Source organism: Aedes albopictus, chromosome 3 (genome assembly GCF_035046485.1).
Source record: "Aedes albopictus strain Foshan chromosome 3, AalbF5, whole genome shotgun sequence".
Lineage (NCBI taxonomy): Eukaryota > Metazoa > Arthropoda > Insecta > Diptera > Culicidae > Aedes > Aedes albopictus.
Genome location: NC_085138.1, coordinates 411,591,221 through 411,598,752, shown reverse-complemented (window position 1 = coordinate 411,598,752; position 7,532 = coordinate 411,591,221).

Below are 7,532 nucleotides of genomic sequence, written 5' to 3'. Positions count from 1 at the left end.
TTGATTTCAGAATAGTTATTTATGTGACGAGTTGCAAAAAGTTGATTTTTTCAGCACGAGTCGTACATTTATCCAACGAGGCTCGCCGAGTTGGATAAATACGAAGAGTGCTGAAAAAATCGAGTTTTGCAACGAGTTCCATACTAGTAGTTTACGCAACAAGGTGCAGAATGACGATTTTTACAGCACGAGTCGTTCATTTATCCAACGAGGCTTGCCGAGTTGGATAATTACGACGAGTGCTGGAAAAATCGATTTCTGCACCGAGTTGCGTACAACGTTTTTTGCAATTTCATAAATTACCCTTGAGGATAGTTTTTAACAAAACTTTTTCATCAAACTGCACACTGATGTTCATAGCCATGTTTAAGAAAATCTGAACATAACATGTTATACTGTGCAGTTGTCACAATTTTTCAAAACTGCGTCCAGAAAGCATCAAGAAGTTGACCAAAACTGAAAACAGTGCTGTAATGGTTCATTACGCAACGCAAATCAGTGCTGTAATGAACCATTACAGCACAGTTAATTTGGTATGGGAAAGTAGGCCTTTTCCTGTCAGATTTGCGTGAGATAAAACAGCCTATTACGATGAGAAATTGCAAAAAAAATTTTATGCAATTCAGTATCATAATTTACATTTTATCTAACTCATTTTGGTATAATGGCTATTTTTTCCGAACTGGTTCATTATGTAACTGAAATGAGTTGCATAATGAAAAATAGTTGTATAATGTTCATAATGCAACTCATTTGAGTTGCATTATGAATATTATGCAACTCAAATGAGTTGCATTATGAAAAAATCATTGCATAAAATTTTGTATGGAACTCGTTGCAAAACTCGATTTTTTCAGCACTCTTCGTATTTATCCAACTCGGCGAGCCTCGTTGGATAAATGTACGACTCGTGCTGAAAAAATCAACTTTTTGCAACTCGTCACATAAATAACTATTATGCAATGATTTTTTCATAATGCAACTCATTTGAGTTGCATAATATTCATAATGCAACTCAAATGAGTTGCATTATGAACATTATACAACTATTTTTCATTATGCAACTCATTTCAGTTGCATAATGAACCAGTTCGGAAAAAATAGCCATTATGATACCAAAATGAGTTAGATAAAATGTAAATTATGATACTGAATTGCATAAAAGTGTTTTCAAGATTATTATGGTTTTCGGGCGAATGGTCTTTCGGGCGAATGGTCTTTTCGGGCGAATGTCTTTCGGGCGTTTGTTACATTCGGGCGTTTGTCATTCGGGCATTTGGAATTCGGGCGAATGGTTTTCGGGCGAATGTGACAGAACCGTCTTTCTAGTGACATGCGATAATGATGTTACCCGCGAGGTAAAAAGATAGATTGCGGCTGTGAATCGGGCCTTTTTCGGTCTGCGAAACTAGCTGAAGTCCCGCAAGCTGCAAACGAAGACAAAACTCGCGTTGTACAAGTCTCTGATTCTTCCGGTCGCTTTATACGGTCATGAAACGTGGACGTTGAAAGAAGTTGACCGAAGAGCTTTTGGAGTCTTCGAACGTAAAGTGCTGTGAACAACACTCGGCGGTAAACTGGAGAACAGCATCTGGCGATGTCGCATGAACTACGAATTGTACCATGTATATAAAGAGATGGATATAGTGAAGTGAATACAACACGGCAGGCTGCGGTGGGCTGGACCCGTAGCTCGTATGCCGGAAGAACGACAAGCTAAAACTATATTCAGCAGAGAACCAGGAAGGGGTCGTCGGCTTTGTGGAAGGCCGCGCACACGTTGGATTTTTGCAGTTGAGGAGGACCTAAGGACTCTAAACGTTCAGGGCGACTGGAAGCGATTGGCCCAGGACCAAGGCCAGTAGAGGCGGATACTTCATTCGGCGTAGACTCACCGCTACGAGTTGTAGCTCATCAAGTATCAAGTAAGTACTGTAATCACCCAGTGCTCAGTGATTCCGACGTTTTTGGATCGATTCAAGTTTGCATCATTTTAATGTTTCTTGTGATTTTTTCAAGCACGACCAATTTTCATAGGGCATCCATACTCCACAGTTATTGCAAATATACATAAAGGATTTCGATTAATATCAGTAGTTTAATACCTCTCTGAGAATAGCATATAATAAAAGCGATTTTTAAACGTTGTTGGGTGGCAGTGAATTTAGTACAGAAGCACTGATCGTCCCTCCACCCATAATAACACCCTCATCAAAGCGAGGCGAGGCAAGTCCCCCCAAGTGAGGTGAAGGTGAACAAAAGAGTTTGATCCGCATTGATTGATTGGGTCGGCGGTAGTGGGTGGGGTCCTCACGTCAAGTGGCGATAAAACATGTGCTCGTCTCTTATCGTTTGATTTGCCTATATGCATGGGCATTGGACATGCGGAACGCAAGCGAATCGATGCGATCCACAATAGGGGCTTGATGGCGTGGAATGTTCGAAATATCTCACAACCATTTAAAATACCTAGCATCGGAGAAACAATAAACCATCCAGCTGTGTCTGAGCTGAGCACGAGCCGACCGGGTTGACTGTATCAAATCTCGAAAAGCTTCAGATTCGAGAAGGGTTAAGTTCGCGATCAAGGTCAGTCCGGCGTGTATTGGGGAGCGGGGAGAGAGGGGACACATACATAGTTTTGTTTCGGTTTGCTTCGCAGGTGCTTTTGGTGTTATTGTTGCTGCTGCTGTTGTCGGATTGGCATTGATTGGCTTGTGGCGATCGCGATTGAATGCGGCGGTGATGGTCTGGAATCCGAGCCGAAGGGTTAAGTGGACTGAAATTGAAAATAGCTTTAATTAGGGTCAACAGGCAGCGAAGAGATAGACGGAAATCGGTTGATATAATTGTTCAACATTGGTGCTTCAAGATTTTTGAATGTCTTATGTCAAATCAGTTTATTTAGATTTCAAAATCAGCTGCGATGTTGGCAGGTTTGTTCTCTGCGTCATGAGGTGTTTTCTGTTTAACTCAAATTTGGTCACAAGACTTTCATACTGAGTTATACGGCCAAATTTCATGTAATTTGGCTAGCAAAAATCCTCCACGAAAAAGACAATAAAATTGCCAAATATATTCAAAATCCTTTCACATAATGCATCTTAAATGGCATTCTTTTTGGAGTCTCTTATACATGTATGCAATGAGTTGATTAAATGGAGATTTATAGATCCAATGAAAAATGCTAGCAGGGATTACAGACCCGGGGCCTGACAAACCCCGTCGCTTGCGAATCAGCCGAAGATTAGGACTACTAACTCCAATTCGGTGTCAAGTGACTCGTGCCGAGGAATGAGTGATCGAGGGGGTGAAAAAGATGCTCGAAGCAATACAATAAAAAAAAAAAAACAAAAAGTAGGAGGAAGTGGTAGTGGCAAGGAGTGGATTGGCGAGGTCTCCGTTAAGGAGAAGTGAGGATATAGGTGAAGGAAGCTGCGTACGCAGCTCCAGCCCCCCCCCCCTCCCACGGCAAGGCAGTCGGTGGAGATACTAGATGGAGCGTAGTTGTTGAGGACCATCAACCAAAACAGAGAAGGACTGCCCGCAATCGAGGTGGCTGAGCAGCAGCTTGGCAAGATCATCGACTTTGCGTCCACGAAGACCAACATTAGTAAGGAAATGAAAACGGCTTTGTTGCGACTTCTTAAGTCGATGGACGATGCCAAGCAGGAACACGCGATGCTTGCGAACACTGCAGCAGCCAGTGGCGGAACCTGTGAAGGAAAATGAAACGAAGTCTACTCAGGCGGAGGCCTTCGCTTCCGTGGTGTGGCGGATGCGACTGCTCGTGACAAGCACCCGCAGAAACAGTTCCACCAGGAATTCCTCAGGGATTTCCACAGGAATTGTCCTAAGAGTTGCACCGCTGATTCTTCTAGGGTTTCTACCAAGAATCTCTCTAGTAGAAATTCCTTCAGTTAATCTCTAGAATTCCGTTCAGTAGTCTCTTATGAAATTTCTTCGAGCGGTCGTCCGAAAATTCCTTCGGATTTTTTCCCATAAATTTGTTCTGAAGGAGATCGACCTGACAATGCCTTCAATAGATTCTCCGGGAAACTCTTAGAGAAATTATCCGCGGAAATTTTAGATAATTTATCGGTGAATCCCTCAAGAAGGGATTCCCAATTTGGCTCCTACAGAAATTCTCGGTACATCTTCTGGAGAAATTCCTGGTGAAGCTTTTGGAATAATCCTCAGTATAACTTCTATTTCTAAAGCACGGAAAACTTCATTTTCTAAAATACGGAATCATTTTATAATCAATTTTTTGGTCACAAAGAACCAAATGACAGATTGGTTTCTCACACTTTGTATCTCAAGCGAGTTTCTCTGATGACCATGGCTGAGATCTTAGAGCATCTTTGAACGAACTTTAATCTGGATCTGGCTCGCAGACTTAATAAATTGGCATACGAATTTATTTTCTTGGCTCCAAAGTTTGGATCCCAATTTGTAATCTTCACAGTCGAAAAACGCAAGACAAGATCGAGATCATCATTTGTTCCTTTTTATACCAGAACATTACAAATTATAGATGTAAATATAAATGTAAATGTTTGAAATTGAGCTGTCGAAAGCTTACATTTGTTGTATAAATCTGAGAGCAATACAATATTGATTTTTCTGGTGGCCAGTTCGATAACCACGTGGAACTAATATGACTATTCATTTGGAGCCCCTATAACCATAGCTGTAAAGGCATTCAGCATGACCATACTGAGGGACACGGGTTCGATTTACGGTCGGGCTAGCAACTTTTCGTAAGTGAAATTACCCTCACTCCCTTGGGCATAGAGTATCTTCGTGCCTGCTACACGATATACATATAATGATTAGCAGAGAAAGCTCTCAGTAAATACTAGTAGAAGTGCTCATAAAACTTAGTTGAGAAACAGGCTTTTTTCCAGTAGGGATGTTATGCCAAGAAGAAGATGTCAATCAATCTCTTTTTGTATCACAAGAACAACAGAAAAAGGTTGAACCATGTGGCGCTGGGTTTTGGAGCGAAAACTATACGAAGTTCAATGTCGTTACCCAATTGACCACCTTACGGAGTCCCTGTAACCCGTTTAGCATTGACCAGACCTGCCCAGAACCCTCCAAAAATGGTCCTAAACAATATTTTTTCTCATTTCAGTGAAGTGTGCAGAGAAGTTATGCAATAAAATGTATAAAGGGAACATATTCGTGGATTTTCAAGCACATAGCAACAATGAAAACTAATATTTCGGATGTTCCGGATTTCCGGAACCGGTTCTCAATAATTAGTCAATATTAATGCCTATAATCAAAGTCCACGTAAATACCTTTCCAACGCTTCTTGGACGGTCCTGATTACTTGTTTGGTTGCAAAGTTATAGCCTGTCAAAGTTAGGGTCTCAAAAGCGGCATTTTTCAGTTGAAGCAGGTTCCCGGTAGCCGCAGTGGCCAAATCCAGATTTCTCCGGTGGTTTTGAAAACTAGACTTGTGGCCCTTTCATTTGAGCCAAAGAGATCCAAAATCGGACAAGCCACTGATTTTTGCGAGCTGTTCAAAGTTTGGGGTCAAAAATGACCCCAGGGTCTTATTTGTAACTTTTTTTATGGGAGTGCCCCTAGGGGTCGTTCCATGCTTTTTATTTTTGGGAAAGGTTTATTTCCGCGAAAAAATAATTGTCAGAAAATTTCAGATTGCTAGGATTCGATAAATAAAAACCACAGAGAATTGAAATTCGAAAAAGGTCAAAAAAGACCCCAAGACCTTACTAAGGTTAAATTATTTATGATTAGAATGTTTTGGCTTAACAAAACCAAACAAGCATTTTTTTAGGTCCCACTTTCCCCGGGGTACGTTACTCGTACGGGTGAGATAACCTGGGGCTTAAGCGCAATAAGGAGTGCAAGGGCGCCGCTTACAAGAGGCTGGCGGAAGAAGTCCATGGTGAAGGAGTAGATGTGAGGGCTCTCACACAAGAGGCGACTCTGAAGGTCGAAGACCTAGGCGAGAACGCCGAAGTGACAGAGCTCGTTACGGTACTTGTTACGGGTATAAATATTTGTTACAATTATAAGACAGAATAATTGTTTAATGTGCTAAAAGTTTTTTATTTGTGCGTTCTTTGTGATGTATGTTTTATTTTACCTTGTACATATTCCCATAATTTTAAGGTACATTTATAGGATTCTGGAAACAAAAAGTGGCCCATGAGATACAATCCTACTTTGATTGCCAACTTTCAGGCCATTTCTGGCAGCGGTCAAGTACTAGAGATGTAAACCTTTCTCTGCCAGGGACTTCAAGTTGTTGATCTCAAGTATCGAACCCTGAAACGGGATGCCTGATTAGGATTAGTTTTCCTAGACAAAACCAAGCTATGAACACAGTAACAAATATTGTGAACTAAAAGGCAAACTGCCAACTAAAATACAATTCCAGGATGACTGGTGGACCCAAACCAATAAATGAAACCTCGTCATCCTGTGATCGGAAGACGTTATCCATCTGGATAACAGGGCACTTATATGTTTTGTGTTGTGTTGCGTCAATTTGTGATGTCTGTATATTGTGCATTTGTAAGGTTCTCTTTGTGTTGTGATGTGTTAACCCTTTGTAATAATTATTTTTTTTTATTTTTGTAACACACTGCGTCAACAATGCGGGGTGCATGTGGCCACCGCAGCCGTTAGGTTATGGAAGGAGCCAGCAGGGACACAGATAGCTTTGGTTCAGCTACCTGTGGTGGACGGCAAAAAGTCCGTTAAAGTAGGCTTGATAAAGGTTGGCTGGTGCGTATGTCACCAGACGTTCCACGAGCCACCGGTGGTTTGCTTTAGGTGTCTGGAACCAGGACACTAGTCATGGGACTGCAAGACCCTGACAGGCGCAAACTGTGCAGAAAATACGGCGCTGAAGCCCATAAGACACAAGGCTGCACAAGTCCATCCATTTGTATGATCTGTACCGGGACATCCGTGAACAACAAGCACCCAACGGGTGGTGGCCCAAGGTGCCAAAAGCCGTAGTGAACAAATCACAGTGCAGGTGACGCAGCTGAACCTGAATCACTGTGACGCAGCTCAGCAACTGCTTTGTCAGGCTGTTTGTGAGTGAGGGACGGATATCGCCATCATAGCGGGCCGATACCGAGTACCCGACGGCAACTGTAATTGGGTCGCGGACGGGATCTAAAAAAGGGCAACGATGTGGACGACGTATAAATACGCCGACCAGGAGTTGGTGTCTACTACCGATGAGGGCTTCGTGGTCGCCAAAGTAAACGGAGTCTTCTTCTGTAGCTTCTATGCGCCTCCGCGGTGGTCGATCGAGCAGTTCACGCAGATGCTGGACCGCATGACAACCGTGCTAACAGGGCGATGGCCGGTGGTAATAGCGGGTGACTTTAATACCAGGATCAGATCGTGCTAGAGACACTGGCTATACTAGATTTCGACCTGGCTAATGTCGGTCAAGAGTACCTTTAGTCGGAACGATGTGGAGTCGATTATTATTGACGTTACTTTTTGTATTCCCGGCCTAACAAGTAGTTCGA